General features: G+C 52.1%; 1 protein-coding gene and 1 long non-coding RNA gene across 10 annotated transcripts in view; one reads left to right on the top strand and one right to left on the bottom strand.

Annotated features, from left to right (window-relative positions):
• Positions 1–9,818, bottom strand: part of ZNF536 (zinc finger protein 536) — a 432,650-nt gene extending 422,832 nt beyond the window's left edge. For 2 of the 9 annotated variants that reach the window (XM_026010189.2, XM_072749699.1), the window contains exons 1-2: positions 8,396–8,596; positions 5,161–5,218 (exon numbers count right to left, since the gene is read on the bottom strand). The gene's annotated coding sequence lies outside the window, so the exon portion shown is untranslated. Of the gene's footprint in view, positions 1–5,160; positions 5,511–8,395; positions 8,597–9,213 lie in introns of those variants that run through there. The other 7 variants (XM_072749680.1, XM_072749733.1, XM_072749711.1 and 4 more) reach the window with 5 other exon arrangements.
• LOC140597931 (uncharacterized) lies at positions 8,590–22,685 on the top strand. The gene is made up of 4 exons (XR_011999981.1): positions 8,590–8,710; positions 13,461–13,911; positions 21,322–21,992; positions 22,135–22,685. It is a non-coding gene; the product is annotated as an uncharacterized lncRNA (long non-coding RNA).
• The last annotated feature ends 3,379 nt before the right edge of the window (positions 22,686–26,064 follow it).

The raw sequence follows: 26,064 nt of genomic DNA, 5'->3' as shown, positions 1-26,064 counted from the left end.
AGGGTCCGCGATGCACGGGCGAGGTGAGCACAGCCACGGGGAGCCAGCGGACGAGTATCCGGGCGGAAGAATCAGCAGGGAGAGGGGGAAGCAAGAGGCAAGCCCACCTCGGTAATGAAAGACCCGGCTAAACACGGCGCAGGTAATCAAAGCTGTAATGCATTGGGAGAAAACTTGCAGGTTAATGTCAGCTCAAGCCTACGGTGATCATTTTTCCTGTGTCAAAATGGCACTTAATTTTCTCATTGTAAAGCTACAGAGTAAGAACAGGTAGGTAGAGGAGGGGGGGAACCCTACAAACTGCTTTTCCTTCCTGCACCTCTCAATGCCCCCGGAGCACGTGCAGGACGCCCCTGCCACCACCCACCTGGAGGCCCCTGCCCCTCAAAGAAAGGGGGCTTGCTCTGGCCAACGGGAACCCTCCCTGCCTGCCCAGGGCGCCCCCAAGCCCCACAGAAGGCCGTGCGTGGATAGGCTTCCTGGGTCAGTGATGAAATCACAGGGCTCTTGCACCGGGTGTGCCTCCAGGAAGGGGAGATGCTCTGCAGCAGTGGAGGGGTTAATCATGCCCATTCTGGAGGCCGACTGGGTAGGCTCTAATCCCAGAGCCACCGCCCTCCCCTCCCTGTGCCTGACTTCCCTTCCTGAAACTTGGGACAAACACAGGCCTGTTCTCCTAGAGAGATTGCAAGGATTAAGCGGGTAATGAATTTAGAACCCATGCCTAGCACATAGTCAGTGCTCCAAACAAGCAAACAGCCAACAGAGAAGCCAGTATCCTCATCCCGCCAGCAGGGTGGCCAGCCTCAACTCTGAAACCAAGAGCTGTGACTTTCCTCTTCTTGGTTTGCACATGGCAGTGGGGGCAGCGGGGGGCCAGAACCGCGGGGTACTCTCACCCACAGGGCCATTCTGAAGGGTCAGCTGGTGTAAAAACAGAGTTGAGCCCCACACGCTCGCTCCAGATACCCCACACCCATTACTGACGTCCCCCCTCTTCTCGGATCCCATAGGACTGCCCCGTTCGGTGCAGGCCTCAACTTCCTGCCGTGCCTGTCTGCCTCCGGCCCGTGCTCCCTCTGAGCGTGAAATCTCCCTGCGCTCCCTGGGATGGCCAGGACAAGACCTGGCCCATGCAAGGCCTGGGAGATGCGCCTGACGTCCCCGCGGGGGACACATCTGGTGACATGTTTTATTGTCACAACCGGGAGGGGGTTACTGACATCTAGGGAGAGGCCAGGGGTGCCGCCAAACGTCCAACAGTGCGCAGGACAGACTCCCACAAGTGGGCAACGTCCACGGTGCCACTGCTGAGAAGCCCCGGGCTAGAAAAACAACATCCAGGTTAGTCTAACAAATGCCACCAAAGGCCTCCCCCGGACCTGGTCTCTTCAGGCAGGTGAACCTGACCTCCCGAAAAGCCAAGCACTCCATGTCCTTCGCCATGGCCACACTCCAGCATGAGACAGAGACCAAAGATCCACAATGGTTTTTCGAAATGAAAGTTGGGGAGGGAGGGGGATCCTCAAGCAGCCACCAGAGCCAGCCCGGTGGCACAATGGAGCCCCGCGGCAGGAAGTCCACGGAAGGCCGAGTCATGACGACATGAACTGGGCAGGAAGGTCCCCACCCCCACCCCAAGCACGCGGGGACCCAAGCTAGGTGGCTTGCGGAGTAGCCCGCCGTCCCAAGGCGGCTTCCATCCATGTCTGCCCACACATGGGGGGGGGAAGCCAATAGGGGTAGAGGGTGAGGAACCTCGAGAACGTGGCCTGCATTCCCCGGGGTCCGGATCCCAAGGACTGTCCCTCCCTCCACGGCACACACGCGCTCACGAACTCGCCGACCTGCACCGAGTAGGCCAGCTGTGGGCACAAAGGAGACCGGCTGGGTGCAGGTGCTTCAAGCAGGCAACACCCTCCCTGGCACGTGCACACACACGGACGCACAAGGACACACGCGCGGGCACACACACGGACGCGCACCAGCATCGCCGCCGCTAGGACGTCAGCGTGACCGCGTGTAGGACTCCCTAGCTTAGCTGGGCTGCTCGCCCCTCTCAGGGCACCCCGAGCTCCCGGGGGCGGCCCACCCAGTCTACACCCGAGGAACCAATCCCTCCCCCTGACAAAAGGCCTCTCTCCCAACAACTCCCAACCAGGTACCCCTCGACCACGGAGAGCACACAGTGAGCCCCACCTTGCCCTGGGACTGCTTCTTGCCCTGTCCCCCCCCATCCCTGCCGTGGCCCGTCCCGGAGGGGGCACGCCGGCGTGCGGGGCAGGTGTGGCCTCACAGAGAACGCCCCTGCTCATGAGTCCTTATTAGCAGAAGGCAGTCGGTCCGGTGCCAGTGCACTCGTGCCTTGCTTTTCGACCTCACAGTCCGGCCTTCTCGGGCCGCGAAGGCCGCCCGACCACAGGTGTCCTTCCAGCCCAAAGCGAAGGCCTCCCTGGACACAGCACACAGCTGAGCGCTCACCTGCTCTAGGCTCTGGGGCAGATGTTTCGGGACTCCTGTCCTCAGCACGGACCAAAGCGGACCAAAGCGGACCCCGACAAAGCTCACTCCTCCTGCTAAACTTGCGTCAGGTCTCACTTTAAATAATACTGAGAACAAAATGCAAGCTGATATTTCAGCTTACTTAAAAGGCTTATTAAAAACACTAAATCCAAAGATGTTAAAAAGCTATAATTGTCCTCATTCAAACTGGAAAAATAAATCTATTTGCTTTCTTCCTTTATGATCCTCTGCTAAAAAAATAAAAAAAATAAATAAGTTCATCTATATTCTCGTGAGCATCACTGCTGTCTTTCTTTCCCTCCATTCAAGGCACTTTAAAAACACCTGTGCCATTCATAGCCAACTTTTGAGCAAAAGGCAACCACGTCTGGGGAAGGCTGTTTAACTCTGATTTCCTTACGCCACAGATAAGCTTGTCTTGCTCAAAAGCTAAGATGGGAGTTCAGAGTTCACTTGAATGGGCTTGGGGATTTTATAGGTCTGAGTTGATGAAATTTCTTTGGTGACCTAAGGCAGAGTAGAGAGCCTAATCGCTCGGCTTTTTGGGGCTCAGCAGGCAGGGATTCCACATCTCAGCACCGCCTTCGGGACCCCATGGGTAACTGTGGTTAGTAGGGCTGCACGTCCCGGCCACCGGCCCTGTCCTCTCCCATTATGGGGGTTACTGGCCTCCGGCTCGGACCACAGCGGCGTGACTGTCGCTCGCCGCCTGCCCTAAGTCTTCCGTGGAGACAGCCCCAGCCAGCAGTTAACTTGCTGAGTTGCGAGGATCTCAAGCCCGCTCAGAAGTTAAGCACTCCAGGCACAGAACAAGATGGGTTTTCAGAGCAGTGGTCCAAGAGAATGCAAATTTATCGAAAGCGCTTTCTCCAGGTTTTCCATAATTAGCATTTATGTCTCCAGGAACTGTCTCCCCGAACCCAGTTTAGGGTGAAAGCATTTTAGAGACTTTCTCTGCAGATGACATACGAGGTACTAACCTTTTTTCATATGCCCAGATGTTAAGTTCATTTTCATCACATTTATGCAAATTTCATTTGAACAGTAAATCAAAAGAAATCTTAAATCATTGTACACTATTTAAAAATCCACACTAAATCCGGTTTACTTGCAGGGATATTAACATAAAGTCACAGTTAAGGGACTGAAGGTATGAAGCAGATGTCACAGTCCCCCCCTGCCATGCAGCAGCCCCACAGATACCTGGGGTGCCGGCCACCCACGCGATCCAGTATCTCCCTCCCCGTGGCAACCGGATTCGAGCTTTGCCCGGTTAGAGGTGTTCCGGAAACGGAAGCCTTCTCAAAGTTTCCCAAACTACAGGACAACAGGGAGGTGGAAGGTGGGGGGGGTCTCTCGGTCCAGGGGCCCCGTCATCCATGTCAGGGCCTGGACTGAGCCAGGACAAAGTTCAAAGGCAGGGGCCCCGGTGGTGGGACTTTTGGCAGCTGGTGCCCTCCTCGGTGGGGGGAAAAGTTAATTCCTAGGGCTCTGCAGGCCTGCGTTTGTCAAGGCGCTGGACGTCAGTGCTATCATTACCCAGCAAACCAGCCAGGCGGTTAATGGTGGAATCAGGAGACATTTGCACTCTGCTATCAGAATGACATCATAACTAAAGCAGCCTTCAGCCAGAAGCCCTGGGCTCTCCACGAGCAGAGGCCAGAGGGCTGCCGGGGGCGCCCCCCTGTGACTCCCCAGGCCGGAAGCTGAGTCCCTACCCCTATCTAGGCAGGGTGGTGGGCCCAGCCCCCTTGCAAGTTCCTGGGCGAGCAGGCACTGGGGTTCCAGCCTTCTCCCAAGCTACTCAGACTTGCCCCCGGATCCCGAACGCTGTAAATAGTACTAACGACACCCGATCGCATTCTTCTTCTTCTTCTTCTTCTTTTTTTTTTTTTTTTTAATAAAATTTAAGATACTGCAAAACCACTTTTCCTCGACAGGCAAGGGGGCTGGTATTTTATTAAGGCCGCTACGTTCTGGTCACGGCATTTATGGCATTTCCAACAGAACTGTCAATCCTCCCGGTGACCCTGTCTAGCAAAGAAGCTGTGCGCTCTCTCCTTTGAGCAACAGAAATAAATGATGCTGGGGAAATGGGGTTGGGGGGGGGGCAAGCCAGGGGAGAAGTCCTTCCTGCTCTTGTTTTGGCTGCTTTTCTTTTTAAAGCACAGCCCGATCCCTCTCGGTCTCTCTCTCTCTCTCACACACACACGCACACATGCACAGGCAGAGACACAAACCTTAGGATAATGGGGGAGGCATTTGGCGACGAGCTGCATCCTCGGCGGGCGCTTGCAGCAGCGGCCCCGCTCGCCCGCCCGCAGCTCTGCCCTGCACGGCGGGCGCCGACCCCTCGCGCGGGGGCCCGCGATGCCCAACTGCGCCGCGCCCCAGAGGTCGCCCCCCCAACCCCCCCGACTCCGGCTGCAGGTACCCGCGCGGCCCAGCAGCTCACCTGGCCCGGGAAGTCGGGAGACAGAGAAGAAAAAGTTGTGCGAGCTGCCGGGAGCCCGCAGCCCGGAGCCCGCAGCCCGCAGCCCGCAGCCCAGGCCCGCCTGCAGCGCACAGCCCGGGCCCCTCACCCGCCGCCGTGCGCGCTGCCCTCGGGGCGCGCCGAGGCCACGGCCGGGCACTTACTTGGCACTCGCTTTGGAGCGTGCAGGTCGTCGCGGCGTTCACCGGGGTTTTCAAACAACTTTCAGGGAGGAAGGAGGAGGCCACAAAAAAAAAAAAAAAAAAAAAAAAAAAAATCCAATTATGCAAATGGGCTCCGGACTGGGAGGCGCGCGCTGGAGCTGACGCCGGCCGCTGCCCGAGTTCCCGGAGCGGCCCCGGGCCGGGCAGATTTATGCGGGCGCGTCACGGCTACGCCAGGTCCCGCCGCCGGAGCATCTCGAAGTTAATTAAAGCGGTAATGTCCACTTTCGCGGCCGCCCTCCGCGCGCCGGGTCACGGCTCCACCGGCCAGCGCGAGCCGCCCGGGGCCGGGGCCGGGGCCGGGGACGGGGCCGGGGCCGGGGGCGGGGGCGGGCGCGCGGGCGCGGGCGCGGGCGCTGCCCCCTCGCCGCGCGTCCTTCCCTCCTCTCGCTCCCCCTCTTTTCCCCTCTTTCCCTCCACCCCCCCTTCCCTCCCTCTCTTTAAGTCGCCTGCCTTCCACTCCGCGAACAATGAACAAAGATGTGAGTGATGGGAAAGGATCGCCCCCTCCCAGCCCCGGCGGCGAGCGAAGCCGGCCTTAAAGTAGAAAACCCAGTTGCCGGGATCAAACTGGGGAAGGGAACAGCGCGCCCAGCCCGCGCCCCCCGCCCCCCGCCCCCGCCCCCGAGCCCACACGCGCACGCACGCACGCTCACCCCACCCCAAGTTCACCTAAGCCCTGGCTGGGGGCGGGGGCGCGGAGGCCGGGGCTCCGGGGCCGCGCAGCCCGCCGGGGACCCCCCTCCCCGGGGCGCGCAGGCGGGGGCCGCGCCGGGCGCCCGGGCCGAGCGCGCCCCCCGCGCCCCTCCCCGCCCCGGCCCCCTCCCCGCGTGCACACCGGCCAGCCGGGCCCGGCCGCCCGCTCGGGCTGCCCGGCGGCCGGATGCGCTCAGCAAACGCGGCCCCTGTCGGATTTCTGCTAAACTGCACGGCGGCGGCCGCCGGGAGAAGGCGCGGGCGGAGCGGGAGGCCGGCCCCGCGCGCGCACGGCCCCCGCCCGGGCCGCGGCCGCGGCCCCTGCCCCTGCCCCTGCCCCGGGCTCGGCCGGCCGCCCCCCGCCCGCGCCCCCGCCCGCGCCCCCGCCCGCGCGCGCACGGCCCCCGCCCGCGCCCGCGCCCCCCGCCGCCCCCGCGCGCACCGGCGCCGGCCCCGCAGGCCGGGACGCCGCGCAGCCGCCGTATTTTCTGCCAAAGTGAAAACGAAGGCGGCTGACAAATCACGTCTCCTGCGAGGCGCTCGTTAGACATAACAATATCCGGCAAACAAAACCCAGCCGCGGCCGCCACCGGCGCGCGGGGCCCGGGACCCCGCCCTGCCCCGCTGCGCCCCCCGCGCGCCCCGGGCCCGGCCCCGCTGCGCCCCCCGCGCGCCCCGGGAGACGCTCACGACCCAGGAGCGAGCGGGGGCCGCGGGAGGGGGGGTGGCAGGCAACTTTCCACCTGTCCCCACGGAAAGCCCTGCCGGAGTTTCCTCGGAAGAGTTACGAGGACGGGAGGGAGGGACGTGGGGATGGGGGACAGGTCCCCGCGCCCCGCATCCTTTTCCTTTTCTGCTAACTTCTCGGCGGCGGCGGCGGCGGCGGCGCCTGCGTCTCCACCTTCCGCTCCACGTACACCCGTCTATACGGAGAGATCTATATTTTAAATTATTTGCAAAACTGCAACAGATGGGCGCGTCGAGATCTGGACACTTTCCTACTCATCATCAAAGAAAAGCTCTTTCCCCCCCCCCACCCCCTTTTCTTTCTCTCTCTTTTTTTTTTTTTTTTTTTTTTTTTTTGCCTAAAATACATCCCGGTCCCGCCTACGACTGTTTTCCCTCAATTCTTGATCTTCAAAAAAAAATAATGTCTTGCAGCAAACAGAAAGGTTCACCAGCAGAGATCCTTCTCGCCCCCCCCCCTCTCCACTCCTCACCCACCCACCTCGCAGTCGTGCATCTGGGCCGGTGCATCTCATCCTCCCCCCCCTCCCCAGACTGCACCCCCCCCAGACGCCCTCCGCGCCCTCCGCCCCGCAGAGCCCCAAGCCCGCCCGCACCCCCTCGCTCCGGTTGGCCTCATTTCTCCAGCCCAGGGCCAGCCGGCTCAGTTGCCTCCATAAACCTGTTACTTATTTCTTTCTTTATTTGTATCTTGGGCATCCCCCCCCACCCCACCCCCCCCCCCGAGGCTGGGCCGCAGGGCCTGGGCCGCGCCAGGGCAGGTGCCGCGGACGCCGCCCGCGCTTGCAGGCGCCGCGGCCCTTCCTGGGGTCGCGGGTTCGGACCCTGACACCCGGGTCCTGCGGAGCCCCCCGGCCTCGGCCTCGCCCGGCTCCCGGGCCACGGGAGGCCAATGAAAACACAAAATGGCAGGTCTGCGCGGCCCTCGGCGCCCGCAAGTTTGATACACTGTAACCATCAGCTAACTTTGATTTAAAAAAGAAAAAAAAAAGGTTACAAATTAGCCTGCATCCCCCCCCCCCCGTCCTCCTCGCCCTCCTCGTCCTCCTCCTCCTCCCGCGGCGGCGGCGGCGGCGGGGCCCGCATCCCGCGGCGAGGCGCGGAGGGAGAAGGGGAGCCGGGGCGCCCGCGGCTCCGCGGAGGAGGAGAGGGGCAAAGTCAGTTGAGCAGAAGTTTCCGCGGCCCCGGCCTCCCCCGGTGCACACGCTCCCCCCACCCCGGACCCCTCTGAAAGTTTCCCGGGGCCCGAGAGCGCCGCGCGCGCGGGGGGCGCACGAGGGGCGCGCGCGCGGGGGGCGCGCGGGGGGCGCGGGGCCCCGCGGCTCCCGTTCAAAGTAACGGTCCCGGGCCCGCGGGCGGGGGAGGCGGCGGCCGGGGCGCGGGTCCCGCTGGCCGCCGAAGTTGCCGAGCGCCGGTGGATGCCCGGCCGCCGCCGCGTCCCCGGCTCCGAGCTCTCCATCCTCCCCCCTCCCCCGGTGACAGCTCCTCTCGCCAACGTCACAGCCACGGATATTTAATTAGACCGTATTTTTTAATCGCGATGGGGCGAGAAGGAGGCCGGCGGCAGGCCTCGCCGAGACGGGGAGGGGGAGGGGACCGGGGGGCCGCGCCGAGAGTCCAAACTCACTTTGCCACCTCCCGGCCGGGCGCCGCGCGCGCCCCCCCCCGTGCGCCCCCGCCGCGCCCCGCGGGGAGGGGGCCCCCCCCGCCTCCCCATCTTTGTTTTCCTTACCTTAAACATTGAGACGCGGGCGTCGGGAGCAAAGTCGGGCACGTAAACGGAGCGTTGTAAAAGATTGTGTTCAATGAATAATGAAACATGTCCACATGATTGACTTGATCATTTTCCGGGGCCGAGGGGGGACGGGCGCCCTGCTCGCGCGCCTCGCCCGGCCGCCCGGCGGAGCCCCGCGCTCTGTTCCCAGCCCAGCCCGGGCAGGGCGGGCTCGGTTTTCATCCGCCTCTTTTCAGAATCGCCCCGTTCATTGATACTCATCACCCAGCCCCAGCAGACCTCCCCATCCCCGGCCCGGCCTCCCCCTATCTGGTAGGTGAAATGCATTGTACCATTAAAAACGCTCTCCATTGTCGCCCTGGCATAATTCACAGCAACTAGATAGGTCTTGCGGCATTTAGCTTTGATGAGCCAGAGACTGAACCCTTGATATAATAATCTACAAAGAATGGTGTGTGATCGTCCATTTTTTCTCTCTGTCTAGCAACTAAGAAACCATTTAACACAGCGCAGCTTGCTTCTGACCTTGAGCTCATGTAAACACACTTATTAAAATCTATCTATTCTCCAAGAGCTACATTCTGATTGTCAGACTCGTTACGGAGACATACATCAGCCCCTTCGCTTGTCACTACTTTGCATTCCTGCCTTTGACTAAAGAATTTTTTATCCAGCCGAGAGGGAGAAAGAGAGAGAGAGAGAGAGAGAGAGAGAGAGATTGCACAGAGGGAGAGGAGAGAGAGAGAGAGAGAGACAGGGAAAGGGGGAGAGGAGCAGAAAAAAAAAAAAAAAAAAAAAAAAAGCTTAATTCTTACCTGCTCCTGAAACTATTTAAAGTCTGTTTCTTTTCTGGGGGAAAAAAAAAAAAAAAAAAAAAAAAACTCCCGGGTGAATCTCGGTGGACAGCGGGACGCGGAGAATCAGTCACAGCCCGGGCGTTTAAGGGAGTCATCAGCGATCAAATGACGTTGATCCGCGCTGTAACCTTGTGGCGTATTTAATGTAAATAAGGCAGTTATGTTGCCAATCGCCGCGATACAAACACGGAGAGGTCCTCAGCCTCGCCTCCCGCGCCTGCCATTAGAGGCGACTTTATTTACAGACACTATTTAGGAGATCATGATGATTCTAAAACAATACTAGTGCCAAATGATTATGAAAATATGATTTTAATTAATCACGTAGTAGGCAAGGAAATTAGCATACGGTAATTAAACTTCGGGAGAAACGTCACGCAGGTTCTCTGCCTTATGGGTCCAGAATAATCATCACGCGGTGGGCTCCAGGACTTAATTATCAAACAAAATAACTTTTTTTAAGGCAACTTTGCAAATGCTGGTCCTCCAGGCACACGCTTCGGTAAATAATGTAAGGCGAGGTAACAAGGTAGAGATGTGAGGGATGCAGGAGGTTGGGTTTCTGTGAAGCAAGGAAGAGGGGGAAAGAAGGGGGGAAAAAGCTGAATAATGCAATTATGGATTCTCTGTCCTAGAGTTGACAAAAGCTGGTGCCTCAAAAGCCTCTTTGTTATGGGATTATATAATGATCCTGGTGTCATTATGGGAAAAAAAAAAAAAGATTCAGTAATAATAATAAAAGAAGTATCCAGATACACCAATGAGGAGCTTGTTTTAAAGAAAAGACTCGCATGTGACATTGGGGCATGTTAATAGCAGAAAGACAAGATCCAAAAGAGTTGACAAATAATGGAGGAGAGAGGGAGGGAGGGAGGGAGGGAGGGAGAGAGGGAGGGAGGGAAGAGAGGGAGAGAGGGAGGGAGGGAGAGATGGAGAGAGAGAAAGGGAGAGAGAGAGAGAGAGAGAGAGAGAGAGGCCTGTGTTGTGCATGATTAAGAAGCGTTGGAGACGGATTGATTATTCAAAACGCCAAGCCACAGGGACACTTAAAACATTGATTCAGGTAGGACTTGTTCTAGCCTGCCTGATCCGAGTTCCCCTAAGATGACTGGTGAGTTTTAAACCAGGGCACCACAATACACAAAAAGCAAAGATAAAGAAAAAGCACCCCGCAGCCTCCCCGCCCCCCCACCTCCACCCCACCCTGTAGAAGGAGCCGCTCAGGGCAAAGTGCTGGTGCCAGAGGGGTCAGGTACTGAAAACTTGGCGCCAAGAGAAGCAGCAGGGCAGCGGCCGGGCCAGGGGGCTCAGGTACAGACGGGCCCCTGCTGCCCCTGGCACCTGGCCTTGGCACCTCCCTGCCTGGGAGCGGCCCCCGAGGGGCGGCATTGCTGGGCCCCCAGCCTGGTCACCTCTGCCCGCACCCTTGGGCTCTGTCCCGGAGACCCAGGGCGTTCTCAATCTTCCTCTGCCATCTGTCTGTCTCTCTCCACCCAGGATTTTGGAGAGTGAGAAAAGAGTGTTTCCCCCCCCCAACAAGCCAGTTCTAGGAGATTCTGAAAGTCCACTCAAATCTTTGCGGTGGCATTAAAAAAAAAAAAAATCCCCTGCCTACCCAAAAAAAAAGTTTAGGAATTCAGTTCGCATTTTCCAATCTGATGTGTCTGAAATTCTCTTTGAACAAATTCCAAAATACAAGGGTTTTTTTTTTTCCTTCTTGTATAGAAATTAGCATCGCAATCACATCAATGATATCACTATCTCTATGGGAATGATAGCCAGAGCAGTGGGGTGTTCTTTATTTCAATTCTTCGTGGATCAACTGATTATACTCTGTCGTCTTTTGAACCTGTTATTGTAAGTCAAGTGATTCTTTATAAGTGACAGCTCGGACAAAGAGGCGAGCAGGGCCGAGCAGGTCGAAAGGAAGTGGCCATATGGACTCGGAGAAAAGGCACTTTCTCCCCAAGAGAATGGGGGTGGCAGTCGCCTTTTAACCCTCAAGCCGCCGGGCTGCCTGGGCCTGGGGAGGCAGGGAGCCGGGCGCGCCCGGGGAAGGCCCCGAGTGCTGACCCCCTGTCCCCGGGCACGGCTGGCAGGTCCGGGATGCCCGTGGCCTTCCGAGGCCTCGTGGGAGGGCCGCGCGCCCGGCCTCCCCGGGCACCTGGGCTGCTGTGCACCTGCTCGCAGGCCGCGGGGATGATGATGCGCGACCCACGGGCCTGAGCCCCGCGAGGAACGCCGCACCTGGAGGCCCAGCCCAGGAGCATCCCTCCCGGCGGGGGCCTCACCCGCGCCCCCTGTCGGCGCCCGTGCGCCCTGCGCGCCCCAGTGCAGGCTCGGCTGCCCCGGGGCGCTGCAGGGAGAGCTCCCCTGGGGTGGGGGGGGGCCACAGTCACCGTGAGAGCTGAGCCCCCCCACACACACACCAGAGGCCTGGCGTCTTTCAGAGGTGGAAACTTGACCCCTACGGAAGCACAGGAGTCCCCCGTGGACTCTCCCCACCCCTCCCTCCAGTTTAGCGGCCACCTCCATGTCCCCCACCCATCCATCCTTTCCTCCTTCTCCAGAATCTCCCGCCGCTCCACCCTCTTCCTCTAGCTCTGCTGCTGCCCAGAAAGCCTCTCCTCGCTCACTCCCCCTCCTCCTTCTCCGGCTCTGGGGTGCTGTGCCCAGGACGGCCTCCTGGCCTGGGCAGGCCGGGCGCTCTGGGCCTGGACTTCAAGCAGGGACCCCCAGGGCCCCCACCCTGCACTCGCCAATGCTCACAGCCCTCTGGCTGGACAGCCACTCCCGCCAACCCCAGGGGCTGTCCACTCCTGGGGTGTCTTCTTCAGGATGACACCAGCTTCCTGACTTCTCGAAACCGGTGGAAATGATTGGGAGCCTGGGCTGGCAGGTTAGTGGGATGGTTGTTGTCCTGGGTGGAAATCGGGGCGGTAGGTCAGTTCTTTGGTGGGTCCGGTACCAGCGCAGAAGCAAGGGCCTTCAAAGCCACGCCGTATTACAGTAAGTGCTTGGCCTCTGGGTGCGCCTCCTTGGCAAGTAATACCTCTCACATCAGATAGATTGGTTCTCTCTTCTGTGCCTCGTAACTCTGCTTTTCTCGTGGTATGAACAGGTTAAAAACTAGCCATTGGGATGGCCATTGCCTGCGACCAAAGAGTGAAGCACAGAGGAAAGCATCCAGGGGGCTGCCTAGGGTCGGGAGCAGTGAGGTAGACCAGAACCAAGTCCTCCCACCCCAGACCTGTTTCCCCGCCATATAGAGATATCCCCCCCCCCCCCCCCCGGTGATCTGTAAAGCCCTTAGGATCACAGAGTCAGTGGCTCTAGAAGAATGGTAGTAGCCTCCGCCATCAGGTCCACCTTCTTAAGGTGGAAGGGAGATGGGAAGAGGTCTGTAGAAGCCCGTGTGTCCATGGGAGCTGGTCTGGATGCTCTCACGGCCCCATCTGGGTTCTCATGGAGAGTCCCTGCATCTCAATTTCAGGTGGCCCAGAAGGCCATCACCACTGACCAGGTGCTTTCCTTTACTGGGGGGGTGGGGGGGGCAGGCAAGGGGCGGGAGCCTGCCTGGGCTTCAACCATGAGGTTTCCTTCCCCTCCCTAAATGGTTTTCTCTGCTCCTGAGGTCAGGGACCTCTCCCCATGGAGGATCAGAGCAGTCTTCTCAGCTGTGGACACCTCAGGGTGAATGAGTCTTCAAAGACCCCCCGGAGGGCAGGGTTCAGAGGTGTGCATTAGAAGGTGGAAGAGGTGAGGAGTAAGTGGGGTAAGGAGAAGTGGGGAAGAAGCTGACCTGCGTGGCTCTTCTGCCCTGAACTATTGGTCCTTGGCCTTGGAGTGGCCAGCTGGGCCGTCCTCACCTCCTCCGGCATCCCCTTTTAAGCATCCCCTTTCAAGACCTGGAGGGCTGCTCTTCCAAAAGTCGCCCAAAATAGTCAGACACCTCTTCCGGTCTTTCCAACAGAGGGAAGGACTCGACAAGGTAACACCTGTTTGTCCTGTCAGAGCCAGCCCCTCATCCCAGCAGGACAGCCTGCCTTTCCTTCCCAACCCCCAGGGAATCTGGGTTGGGGATCCAGCTTCATGACCCCGCAGACGGGCACATCCTAGCTCCCTCCACGCTGTGATGGGTTCAGGAATAGGCATGTGACCGAAGCTGGCCCAATCAGTGAATCTTGTATTTTCTTTTTAAATAGACACCAGCACCGTGGCTGAGCTGCAGCGGAGCATGGTCCCCAGGCCCAGGCCAGGAGAGTGGAGCCCAGAGGCCACCACGGGGGCCTGAGGATGCTGCCCCCACAGCAGAGAGCAGAGCAGAAGGGGAAAAACGGGTCTGCTCATGTTGAGCCCTGCGTCCAGCCGCACCTGAAACCAGCCCCATCCCTGCATCCTTCCGGTTTGTGACCACTCCCGTCGTTCCCTCAATTCCGTTTGCTTTGGGTTTTCTATCACTTGCTGCAGAACGTGGCCTGATGCACTTAGCACCTGATGAAAACAAGGACGACTGGACCAGGGATCGGAAGCCTCATGAACAAGGCTGGAGCAAGGTGTGTGGAGCCGGGTGGGGGAGGCAACAGCAGAGATCCTCAGGCTCTTCCCCGCCAACAAGCAGCCAGGGAACTTGCCGGAATTCTCCTAAAGCTACAGGTGTGCCTTGCTTTGCATAACAGCTCTGTTCCAAAAAAAAAAAAAAATGTTTGTAAGTTGAATTTCTATAAATTGGATCTGATTTGCCGCATTGGGACAGCTAGTTATTTCAGGCATCTCTTTAGACGCCTTTCATAAAGTGAATGGTCATGTTCTGAAATAACAAAAAAATGGTAATTTATTTATCCTTATAATTTTCCTACCTCGGTCTTATATTTTGAAGTCGAACCAACCTGGAGGTCTTCATGGTACCTTTGTATAAATTAGTCAAAGGCCAAGAAAATCCGCTGCGGGCTGTTGGATGCAGCTGCACCACCGCAGCCCTGGGCCTTTGCGAGACGGCCGAGCCGGAATATCCTGGGGGAACGCTGGGCATCGACTTCGGGGCTTGCTCTTATCTGCAACAGCTCTCATCAATTCGAGTTAGCTTTGGAGGTGCGGAAAGCCATAGAGCTAGTGGACTTTCTGGCCAGAATGTGTCTGTGCCATGTTTACCTGCGCAGGAGGAGTCCACGAGAGAGCCCATAATCTCTAACTTTGAGGGACTTTTAAGACTGCAAATTTAAACAAAGTATCAAGTTCTGAAATAAAACTACTCGTGGGAATTCAAGACCTAACTTTCTTAAGATGTCCTCGATGGCTTTATTATTCTCCTCCCTTGCTGTGTGTCCACCTTGCAGCACACAGCTGCATGACTCAGCTCCCTGCTTTTTTCAAAATCCCACTTTCCAGGCCCAATTTTACCTTGGGAAGATATGTAACTTTTGTTTGCCACTAGAAGTGAAAGCGATCAAATATTGGGAGAATGCAGATTTCCAGAATATTTTATAGCTAGCTCATGGATGTGAGCTGGTCCGTATAGGTCGGATAGAATCAGCAAGGGTTTCCCTGGGGTTTATCACCGTCCTCAAGGAAGCAACTGGGAAACAAATGAGAACGACCAAGTTAAGGCAAAAAATAAGTCCCTTGGTTCAGCCGACAGAATCCTGAGTGAGCCTCCCTTGGGGTCTCCCCGGGACACCGACCATGGAAGTCAGGGAGTGCAGAGGGCCAGGGAGGCCAGGAGGTCCGGCTTGGGAAGTAACATCACTCTAGAGACTTCATTTTAAATCCTGATGCGCCACCAAAGGGCTACGCTAAGTCTTATGGATCTTGGGGCATCAGAGAAGGAAGATGTGAGGAAGGCCACGTAATGAGGTCAAATATATGTTGAAAGTGCCAGGCTCCAAGAGGGGGACAGAGTTGAATCAGGTGGTGTCATTTAGAGTCGATGGCAGTAGCTGCAGGGGTATATTAAATCCCTGGAGAGTCTCTGGTGGACTGTATCTGTCCTTGCACCCAAGTTTATTGAAGAGTTATTATAAATGGCTCTGATCTAGTAACATTGAAAATACGACTTTCTTAGCAGAAAAAAAATCTAGATTTTTAGTAAGATTTTTTTTTTACACATTGGGCAAGTATGTTACTTTTACTAAACAGCATAATTTCTCACTACCTTCATAGTTCAGTATTAAAAACGCCCTTGTCCATTAAGATTTTAAAGAATTAGCATGAGGATTTTGGTTCTTGAGGGTTCTAGAATCCTCTAGGGCATCCTGCAATCTGTGCCTAGGAAAGTCAACTAGCAGAGCAGAGATTGGGGGACTGGCACCTAAGGGTATGAGCAGGCCGTTATGAAGCCACACTAGTGACGGAGGATAACTTTATTCATTTAGGTGAACATCTGAGACATAGTTATGTCCACCTTCTACCTGCAGGAGGCCCTCCCAAGGTTATAGCTGCCCGTTCAAGGTGTAGCATCTAAGGCTCTGCTAGGGGATCCCCCTCTCCACTCAAGGCTAGGCGCTTCCAGAGGACAGAACCCAGCCTAGCCCAGGACAGAACCCAGCCTAGCCCAGCATACAGTACGGGGTATGACAGAATTTTGCTGGAACTAATCAAGAAATTCATTCTACTGCTTAAATAACTCATACTATATATCAGGTATTTTTTTAAACCTCTATTAACTAATTGAGTGAATGAATGAACGAATGAATGAATGAATATGTGAACATCACTGCTTAAAATGTATTGCCAACCCTGGAAATTAGCTGCAACTTTTAAGAATCAGTGCTGTTTCCTCTGATAGAAAGTAACCCTTGGTTCACATTAAAGAATAATTAGAAACATGGAAATATGCAAAGAAAATTATTATATCTCCCTTAATGTCACCCTGTTAGCTTCTTGTGTATTTCCCTCCAAGAATTTTTCTTTGCATATTCTTTTTTTTTTTTTTTTACAAACTTTGAATCATTCTCTATCCAAAATTCTGTGTCTTGCTTTTATTCCCTAACCTTTGTTTTAAAAAAGAGACAACAGGCCCCGAGAGCCTGGGTGGCTCGGTCTGTTAAACGTCCAACTCTGGATTTTGGCTCAGGTCATGATATCAGTGTTGGGAAATTGAGCCCCACATCGAGCTCTGTCTTGAGCATGGAACCTGCTTAAGATTCTCTCTGTTCTTCTGCCTCTGCCCCTACTCACCATCTCTAAAAATAACAGGGAAAAAATAGGCAGATTGGCAGACAATAGGCCCAAAATAGAGTCACTTATGCTAAGGCCCACATCGGTAAACCAAGACTTGATATTCAACCTACATGTAGTTTCAGCCCTACCCCAGGAATAAATCTTAACCCAGTCAATCTGGAATTTTGTGCCCAGCATTCATGAGGTCATCTGCCTGTTAGGCCCTTTCTGTCCCCCAAAGAAAGAAGAGGTAATCTACTCTTTCCTTGTTCCTGCCTCCTTCTGCCTATAGAGGTCTCTCATTTTGTTCAGCTCTTCAGGGCTCCTTTCTGGGTCCTAGACAGGATGCTACCCAACTCATGAATTATTTTAAAAAGCCAATAAGATCTTTAATATTCAGTTGAATTCATTTTTTAAAACAGATTTGGTGGCAGCATGGGACTGAGGGAGGCTCCCAATGGCTTCAGGGACAATGAGAAGCACAGGCATGATACCTGTGAACTCTTTTGAGTGTTTTGTCCCTCTCACCATTTCCAACAGCTGTGGGTTGGCTCCTCTCAGTCCTGAGCTCTGCTTTCTTTGTGTTGAGTTTCTGATCTAACTGGCTTTCTAGTCTTTAATTCCCCTTTTGGAAACCCAGTCCAGTCCACGACTCACTTCTCAAGTCTCCTGCTTCAGCCCTTTCTCTAGTCCCAACCTCCATAGAAATGACTGGTGGTGTGCATAGTCTTCTCTTGGCCAGGACGCGACAGCATCTCCTGAGTACTGCTGATACCGTAAAGTGTACGTGCTTATTTGTCTAGTTGTGTGTAGATGAAGGTTGTTGCTAATGGGAATCCCAGAAGTGGCTGCAAAATTGATAGGTGCAGGTCAAACATTTAAAAGCTGTAAGAGGACTCATCACCTAATCCAAAGACTCCTATGCTACGATAAGTTGGTCATGGAATGGGTTAGACTGACACTAGATCATCCGCCAAACTCAAGAAAATCCCCATGCAATGAAGTACACTGTAAAATACCACACAATCCCCAACCACAGAGGCACATCCCTTTTGGGTATTAGTTTGGCTCCAAGAGACCCAAAGGTGGGCAGCCCCAGTGGCTCAGTGGTTTAGCACCGCCTTCAGTCCAGGGCATGATCCTGGAGACCCGAGATCGAGTCCCGCGTCAGGCTCCCTCCATGGAGCCTGCTTCTCCCTCTGCCTGTGTCTCTTCTTTTCTCTCTCTCTTTCTGTCTCTCATGAATGAATAAATAAAATCTTAAAAAAAAAAAAAAGACCCAAAGGCTTAGCTGAAAAAATAGATAAGTAACAAAAAAATGATATCCTTAAATTCTAAAGAGTCCAGCATACCACCTTCCAATACACCTGTCTATTTTAGGTCTAAGAACTATGGTTCTGGAAGCTCTATATATCTATACAAAAATGGCAAAATCTTATTAAAAATGACCGGTTGTTACAATGGCCATGATGGGGAGCATTCTGATTAGATAAGATCATTTAAGAAGTCCACTTGAAAGCAAGGGCTCCCAAATCAAGCAAACATAACGGGGTGCCCATTTAAATTGCCTGCAGAAGCTTCCAAAAGGTTTCAACAATTCCAAAATAACTGCACTAAAAGATCTGTTAGTAAAACATTGAAGACACTAGAGGTACCTAGAACGAGACTGTAAGATTGTCGTCAGTCCTACTGCTCCCTCCTACCCTCCTTTGAGTCCTCGCTCTAGTAATCCTCTGTCTCAACGGTCTCCCCACAAGACCACAAACAGGAGTCCACCAAGTGTGGCTCTTACAGACACCCCCGTGTCTACCCTCAAAGGAGTTTCCCTGTATGGGCTCCTCCCAGAGTCGGGATTTTCTGGTAGACTGCTGCACAGTTCCCTTAAACAGACAAGGGAAACTAAAATATAATTCATGAAGAACATTGCCAAATTCTGGCAGATATCAGAGGGGGTCCTGGGAAACTGGCAGAAATCGGTGAAGGGTGAGATTTCTTCCTAGCAGCTCCCCCACATATCTGCCTATAATGCCCCAGTAGAGAGAAGAAAATGAGTTATCGCTTGCATCCTCTTTGGGAACTTCTCGAGTCCATGGGGCTGTTCGGTACTGCCAGAAATATTTACTGTTTCCAGCTAAAAACTGGCAAGATATTTAGAAGGAGTTTTAAGTAGCTCTGTAGTCAGAAATTGGCCAGATTGAAAGCTGATGTTCAGAGCCTGATGGAAATTATTTTAGGCCTCCTCCCTTAAGCTAAAATGAAACTATCTATCTAGAGGGAAAGGTCATTTAAAACTTAGGGGAAGGAAGGATATTTTAAATGTCTTCTCCACCAATATTAGTAAAAAGCTTTAGCCATCTGAGCAGGTGACCTTAACTTACTCCATCTGCCAGAAAAGCAAGTTAGAGTCAATATTTTTATAACTAGTGAGTTTTGTATTCTTGTATGTGATCCAAGTAGTAATTTTAAAATGGAAGCTGTGAGGTCTCTCTATCTGCTTTTATGTTTACACGTGTGTGTCTCTCTCTATGCAGAGATGCTATAGATGTGTGATATTTTCTACCTCTGGATGGTGCTACTAAAATCAATTTGTAAAGAGACCTATTTAATTGGGTCAAAGAGAATAAGCACTTACATGAATTAAGGATTCATAGAATTCTCAGACATAGAATAGAAGCTAACCCAGATACTTCTCAGGTTCATGTAATCTGAGAAAATATTTGGCATTAGAGTTAATTTAAGTTTGTTGTTCAAGTTTGTTGGCTTAATTAAAATAGACATGTCTTTAGAGTTATCAACATTGAATATAATGCAATTTTTATTCTTCCTGGGTATATTAGTCAAGTAAGTTCATGTTAACCGCTCTTACGAAATTTGTCAGCAAGTAAAATAACTTGGTATGATGAAACTTTAATAAGTAATTAAATGTAGTTGTTGGGAACAAGTAAATTAAATAGATGTAAGCAAGATAAAAGTTCCTAGGTGATTTTAAAAAATAGTTTCCCAAATCTTGTTGGGAACCCGAAACCTTAAAGTTTTGCCAAGTTAATTTAAATAATGGATAGTCATTAAATTTCTAGATCATTTCCAAATAAGATAAAGCACACAAAAAATTAATTACTAAAAATGGGCTTGTCCACATTTGGCTTTGTTTACAGAGAAACTAAGGACATTTTGGGTCTACTAGTAAACACGTTTTGTGCCATGCTGAGAAATTTACTATGAGAAAGCATACGTTTCCAAAAATTATAACAAGTATTTATAACATTTATAACACCGAGCCACAGAATGCTAATGTCTTTACATTGTTGGCTCCTTTATTTTCACTAAAAAAATTTCTATGGTTAAAAGTTCTAATATATATAATTAAAGCTACTCGAAATTATAAGGGGGACATCTTCATATGCGGGGAAATTAGGATGTGTGTTTTCTATAAAAGAAGGTGAGGAATGGAAATGTATTTTTGTTAAAGATAAGAAAAAGAAATTTTGTCCTAAAGTGAGACTGGTAGTTCAGAATGGAAAAGAGGAAAAAAAGAAAAAAAACAACAAGAAAGATTTTAGAAGATTTATGGAAAAGGAACCTTGGGAAAGGAACTTTATTTTTGTTCAGGCTGGTTGAGAATGAAGTGAATTTATGTTTAAAAAAAAAAAAGATGAGTGTTAATATAAGAAGTACATGGGTACAAAATTAGAATGTTTTCTCTTTGTTAAAAGTTTTCTTGGACCTTTGGTCTCCTGTTGGTAATAGATTGTAAAAGTTTATTTGCCTTTTAAGTAATCTGCTTAAAAAGCAGAGATTTTGCATCTTACCAAAATAATTTGTTGTGCTTTATTTTAACTTTATCATCAGGTCCTTGATTACTTGAGAAAACGAAGTCTTCTCTATTGAAACAGCTAAGGGTTTTTTTTTTAATTATTATTTTACAACTGTTTAACTTTCTGTATTTTCCTGAGAATTATTTGCCCGTATGGTTCAATAGATAACTAAATATTATCTCACAGTGACCTATGGTATTATTTGACCAGGTGTTTTTAAACCTTTTGATACTTTTGACAAACTTCCCCAAATCAAATTCTAAATGAAGTCTCTTTGACCCTGAAATAACTTTGGGATTTTTCCGGGTGGTCCCTAGAACATCTCAAAAAATTTGTTCTCTCGCCTTATAAAAAGGGAGATGTTAAATTAGGTTTATTTGATACGCTGAGTGACATGGACAGAATTGTCAAATAAGAAGTAATACTAAGCTTTCTTTATGCTGTTATGTATGTTGTTGTATATGTGTTCTAAGTGTCCCAGAAGTAGTATGAAATTCCTAAATTCTGATATATCCTGGGATAATGTTTTTATCATGATTCCAGTTATCATTTTGCAATGCTGAGTATCACAGAAATAACTAAATTTCCTTGTCAATTCCATTGTGACCAACTTGCATCAGATCTGTAACAATGGGCATGTTTTAAGTCTTTTTATCATTTACAGAGTCATTATTTTACTCTGATGCTTTTGCAAAAGTGTTCCTGCAAAAGTACTTCATCTCCAAAAAGATTCATGGAGAGGACTCTGACAAGTACAGGTTGCTGATAACTCTAAGATCATGAAACTGAACTGGGTAAAAATTTCCAGAACGCATGGAGAAACTGGATTCAAACCGACTAATGAGAAGAATGCCTTTTTGTCTGAAAACATACCTGGTTCCCAAATGTTTTGTTTTTCCAGACTTAACAAAATCTTTTCTCTTAAGCTATATATGAATTACAGCAATTACACTGTACCTTTGTAAAGAAAGATGAAATAGTCACTCTTCCTCCCTACCTGATGCGTCCAGAATTTAGAAAGCCTTAGGTTTCTTCACAGAAATATGTAGTTAATTGTTTGCATAAGTTTAATAAGAATTTCTTCTTCTTGCAGTGGGACACAGTTGGAAACACTGACTATATTACCAGAATATACTGGAACGGTACTGCAGGTAAAACATGATGCTGAGTCCTTGGCTTACCATCTTGGCCTCTGGAGCTTTTAAGAGTTCAGTCTAAGATTCCTTATGAAATGTTCCAGCGAAGCAGTCTCAAGAAGCGCTTATATGGTCAATCACTATTCTTGCTGCACTTAGGCCTGAGAAATAATCAGGCCAAGCTTAATGCCAATTAGATTTACTGTGATTATCTTTGGGGAGAACAGGGGTAGTTGTAGAGATAAAATTTGCGTTTCACCTTTGTAGATGTCAGATTCCAATTCTGTTGTCTTCAATGTTTTGTTAGACAAAACTGTATAAACCGGACACGATTCTGAATTCTTTTAGTTTCCTCAAGTAAATATTTGGCTATGACTCTCCAAACGAAAATTTCCAGTTTTCTCCCACTTTCTGATTTGAAATCACTAAGGACGAAGACTTCCCTTAAGTCTTTTTGCGAAGGACTCTACCAGGTCCTCCTCACCACCATATAGCAGACAAACGTCAAGCTCTAGGCCCCTTGGCATACGGCTCACAGCTGAGGGAGGCTCCGCCTGACACTGGTCCTGTGCAGATGCTGGAGGCCTCTGAATCAAATTGATGAGGAGGAGAAGTAGCTGCCGTCAAGGTAGGCTGCTTTGACCTAAGTTAGCATCTGATCCAGACTTCATACTTTAACTGAACATGAAACTTTTTTCTCCTTCTTTCTTTCTTTCTTTTACTCTGGCATTGGCCTGGAAAGATGACCCCATCACTTTTATATCTCCCAGGCCGTTACCGAGGGGGACTCTCCGATCACTGGATTTGCCATCAAGAACTCCAGTCTCTGTCCATGATGCTAGAAACACCTCGTCCATTTCCCTGTCTCTGGCTACCAGCTCCAAGTCCAGGGAAAGGTGCACCCAAGTACATAAAAAGGGACCCCAGGTGAGGGTAAGCAGAATAAAACTGCCTGTGGGGTCTGCAGACCCCTAAATTCTGCTGGCCTGCGTGGCTATCACCCTTCCAGTCCTGAGTCACAGGCTCAAAAGGGAATTACCAGGAGGCGTTCCTTATTTAAAATTAGCTTCCTTTGATTACCATTGCTCCTCTGAAGCTGCGACAAAGAACTTTTGAACTCTTGAAAGTATTGTGAAATCTGTTGCTAAAACAATAGCTTCCCAACAAAAATCCTTAGACTCTGTGGCCAAAATTGTTCTTGATAATGACTGCCCTTAATTACCTTTTAGCTGAGCAAAGAGGTGTCTGTGCCGTGGCCAACACCACCTGCTGCACCTGAATTAATGCTTCTGGGCAAGTTACGTAAGATGACTGAGCAAACTCCGTGGCTTTTATTTTTTTATTTATTTTAATTTTTTTATAATAAATTTATTTTTTATTTGTGGCTTTTAAAAGATGACTCCTTGAGTCTTTCTTTGACTTATTTCATTTTGATTGGTTTGGTCTTGGGGACCGTGGTTCTAAAGTGCATTCCAGATGTTAGGAATATCCCGCTTGTAATAATCATAGTAGCCCCGCTGGTGTGCTGTATTCTCTCAAAAGCTTCAAATGCGTGTCTGTAGCTACTAACCACCAAGCAAGGACCTCCCAGAGACTGGAGCATCAGAAGAGGAATGAAGAGAACGAGCAACTTAAAGATGCAAACCCGAAGTCATGACCTCCAGATACACAGAGGTTCAGCAAGCATCATCATACTATGTGAATACCACAGAGGTTCAGCAAACATGAGGACCTGCGACTACCACGCAGGATCAGCCAAAACCGGGAGAACTTCAGAGAGGTAGCTGGGAGTGATGCCTTACGTTGTGATCACATCCGAGAGTCTGATCAAAAGGGGAGAATTATCAAAAAGAGATAGCTGGTCCAAAATGGAGTCACTTGTGCTAAGCCCCACATCAGTAAACCAAGACCTACTATGTAACCTAATTACAGTTTCAGTCTCTCCCAGGAATAAATCTTAACCCAGTCAGTCTGGAGTTTTCTGCTCAGCACTCGTGAGCTAATCTACCTGGCAGGTCCCTTCTGTCCCCCAAAGAAAGGAGAGGTAATCTACTCTTTCCTTGTCCCTGCGCCTTCTGCCCATAAAGGTCTCCCGTGTCATTCAGCTCCTCAGAGAGCTCCCTTCTGTTTCCTAGAAAGGATGCAGCCCAGCTCCTGAATCATCAAATAAAGCCAATTAGGCCTTCAATATTCGGCTGAATTTTGGTTTTTTAACACCTTGCAGCACAAGGTATTTCCCCACATCATTAACTATGGTTTGAAAACGTGATTTTTATGGCTACAAAGTGTTCCATCAAATGGATGCAACATATTTCATTTAAACAATCTCTGAGTTTGGAACATCTCTCAGAAGTACTGGAGAGCGCATCTTGATGGTTAAATCTTTGTTTGCACCTGGGTCTGGAGGGCTTTGAGGCTCCTCACAGGCATGGCCAGCTTTCTTTCCAAAAAGCCTGCCCTGCTGTGTGCTCCTCTCTCTCCTGACTTGTCCTGCCTTTTGTTCATGTGCACTCGGGGGGGCTTTAGGACGCATCTCACAGGCACGTAAGAGGATGTTAATGCTTAGGCACGTCACATCACTGCAGGTAGGCCGGCCTTCCGATTATCATCATGGTGTATGATTTTCAGCAGGTTCCTGTTGCCCCCCAGGCTCATCTCTCAGCTCTAGGGACCTCCAGATAGGTCCAGTCCCCAGCAGGGAACAAACAGGACCTTCTTGGCTTCAAAGGAAACACTGTTATCTCTTTGTGTTAGCTCCTCGGCGGGCTCGGATCCAGGGAAGGAGTCATCCGGCCAGGAAGAGTGAGATCTAGTCGTCCCAGGAGCCTGGTCCACCTGCCAGCTGCCCTCTCAGAAACTCTGCTCCCACAGCCTCTTCGCTCCCTTGGGGGTTATTTATGCCATTGGTGAGGATTTTAGTATTGCTCCAAAGGAAAAGTGGGGAGAGTTCCCTTGGGGGCCAGAACGGGGGCTCTGGGGCCAGGCTGCCTGAATTCAAATGCCGTCCCACTGCTCTAGGGCCCTGTGACCTTAGGCCAGTGACTCAACCTGCACATCTGAGAAATGAGACCCTCCTTCATGGGCTCCTTTGGGGAGCCCAGTGAGTCAGCACTTAGCGCAATGCTGAGCACTCACGTACGCTTGCCAGTGATATATTTAAATGTTTCATGTGTACTTTTTCATTAAATAAGAATGAGAAGAGGACTTAACAGCCCAGGCTATTTCGTTCAGTGGCTTGGGGCCCTGGGGACATTCTGGTGGCATTTTCTTCCAGCCGCGCAGAAGCCCATGCCAGCGCCATGCCCGCCGAGGGAGGTGTCCGTGGGTGACAGTGCAGGGCCTGATGTCCTGCGGCGCGGACCCCTCACCGTGAAGACGGGGCCCCCACGGTGAGCAGCCCGCATCCTGCCACTAACGCGTCTGGAATGTCAGCTGAGTCCGTGGGGCCAGCACGGCCACGCGCTGTTGCAGCGGGCATCTATCTGCAGGTCACACACCTTTAAAAGGGAGAACTTGATTCTGTGGCTACATTTAACCCGGGTTCACTCTTGCCCTTTGCCTCTCGCTCTCATATCTCAGGAATGCTCGATGGGCCACGGGCGGATGTTCCGTGAATTCCTGACCCACGGCCGTGGAGTCGGCCTCCGTGCTGCGGGCTGCTGGAAACACAGTTGCGTATCTAAGAAAGTCCAATTTCCCCGCGGCTCTAATCAGTGAAATCACGAGAAGGTAACAGAACGGGCAGGTGGGGGCCACATGCCCCAGAACACCCCGATCCCCCCGACAACCGCCCGCCGCTGGGGCCACCGTACTCACTCCGAGGACCATTTGGACCGAAGCCCACCAGCCTCCCCCGCAAGCCAGACGCAACTTTCTCCAGCTTGATTGAGAAACAAATGACATTTCACACGGTGCGAGCTGCAAGCGGGCGCGGTGACAGTTGGACACACCCACGGGCGGCCCAATGCCTACCACGGTGAGGCTGGTGACCGCAGCCCCACGACACGTGATGATCGCTGCGTCACGGCTGTTAGGGGGCCAACATTCAAGCTCTACTGTCATTGCGACGTCTAAGGACCCGATACGGTACAGTCATCGTGCGGGAAAGCAGACCCAGAGCTTAGAGCTGAGGGCCAGCCGGTGGACACCCTGAGACGTTTCTGTCGCAACCTGAGCGAGTGAGTCTCTAGATAGTAGAGCTGCACTCCCACCACCAGGCCCCAGATTAGCGCCCACCCGCGGCCCTGAAGAGCGTGTCCCGGCGGCCTGCGGCAGCGACAAACCTCCACACCCAGACAGACCCACGAGGGGACACAGGGTTTGCCAGATGGATACTGGGCTGGCTTTCCCACCGCCTTCCAGAAGGTGCTGTTTCTTTACGAAATGCAAACACTTCAGGGCTGACGTTCTGGAAGCAGATCCATAGACGAAACATATTCTTTAAAGATGATCTCTTAAGGAGCAACTTGGCACCTATGAGACTTGAAAGAAAGTCGTCATTCAGGGACGAGATTATAGTGCAAGTCTATGACACTGCGGGTGTGGCCCCGGGCCTGCGTGACGCTGCCCAGGAGGCGGCGGGGGGCCTGCCCGTGGAGCATCCGAGTGAGAAGCGGGGCTCAGGACCTGGACGTGGGCAAAGGGGGAAGGTGGGTTTCTCAGGAAGGGTTCCCCCGGGGCGGGGGCGGGGACGGGGGGAG

The sequence above is a fragment of the Vulpes vulpes genome, chromosome 1 (assembly GCF_048418805.1).
Source record: "Vulpes vulpes isolate BD-2025 chromosome 1, VulVul3, whole genome shotgun sequence".
NCBI lineage: Eukaryota > Metazoa > Chordata > Mammalia > Carnivora > Canidae > Vulpes > Vulpes vulpes.
Note: the sequence above shows the minus strand (reverse complement) of the source record. Positions and strands in the feature narration are given on the sequence as shown.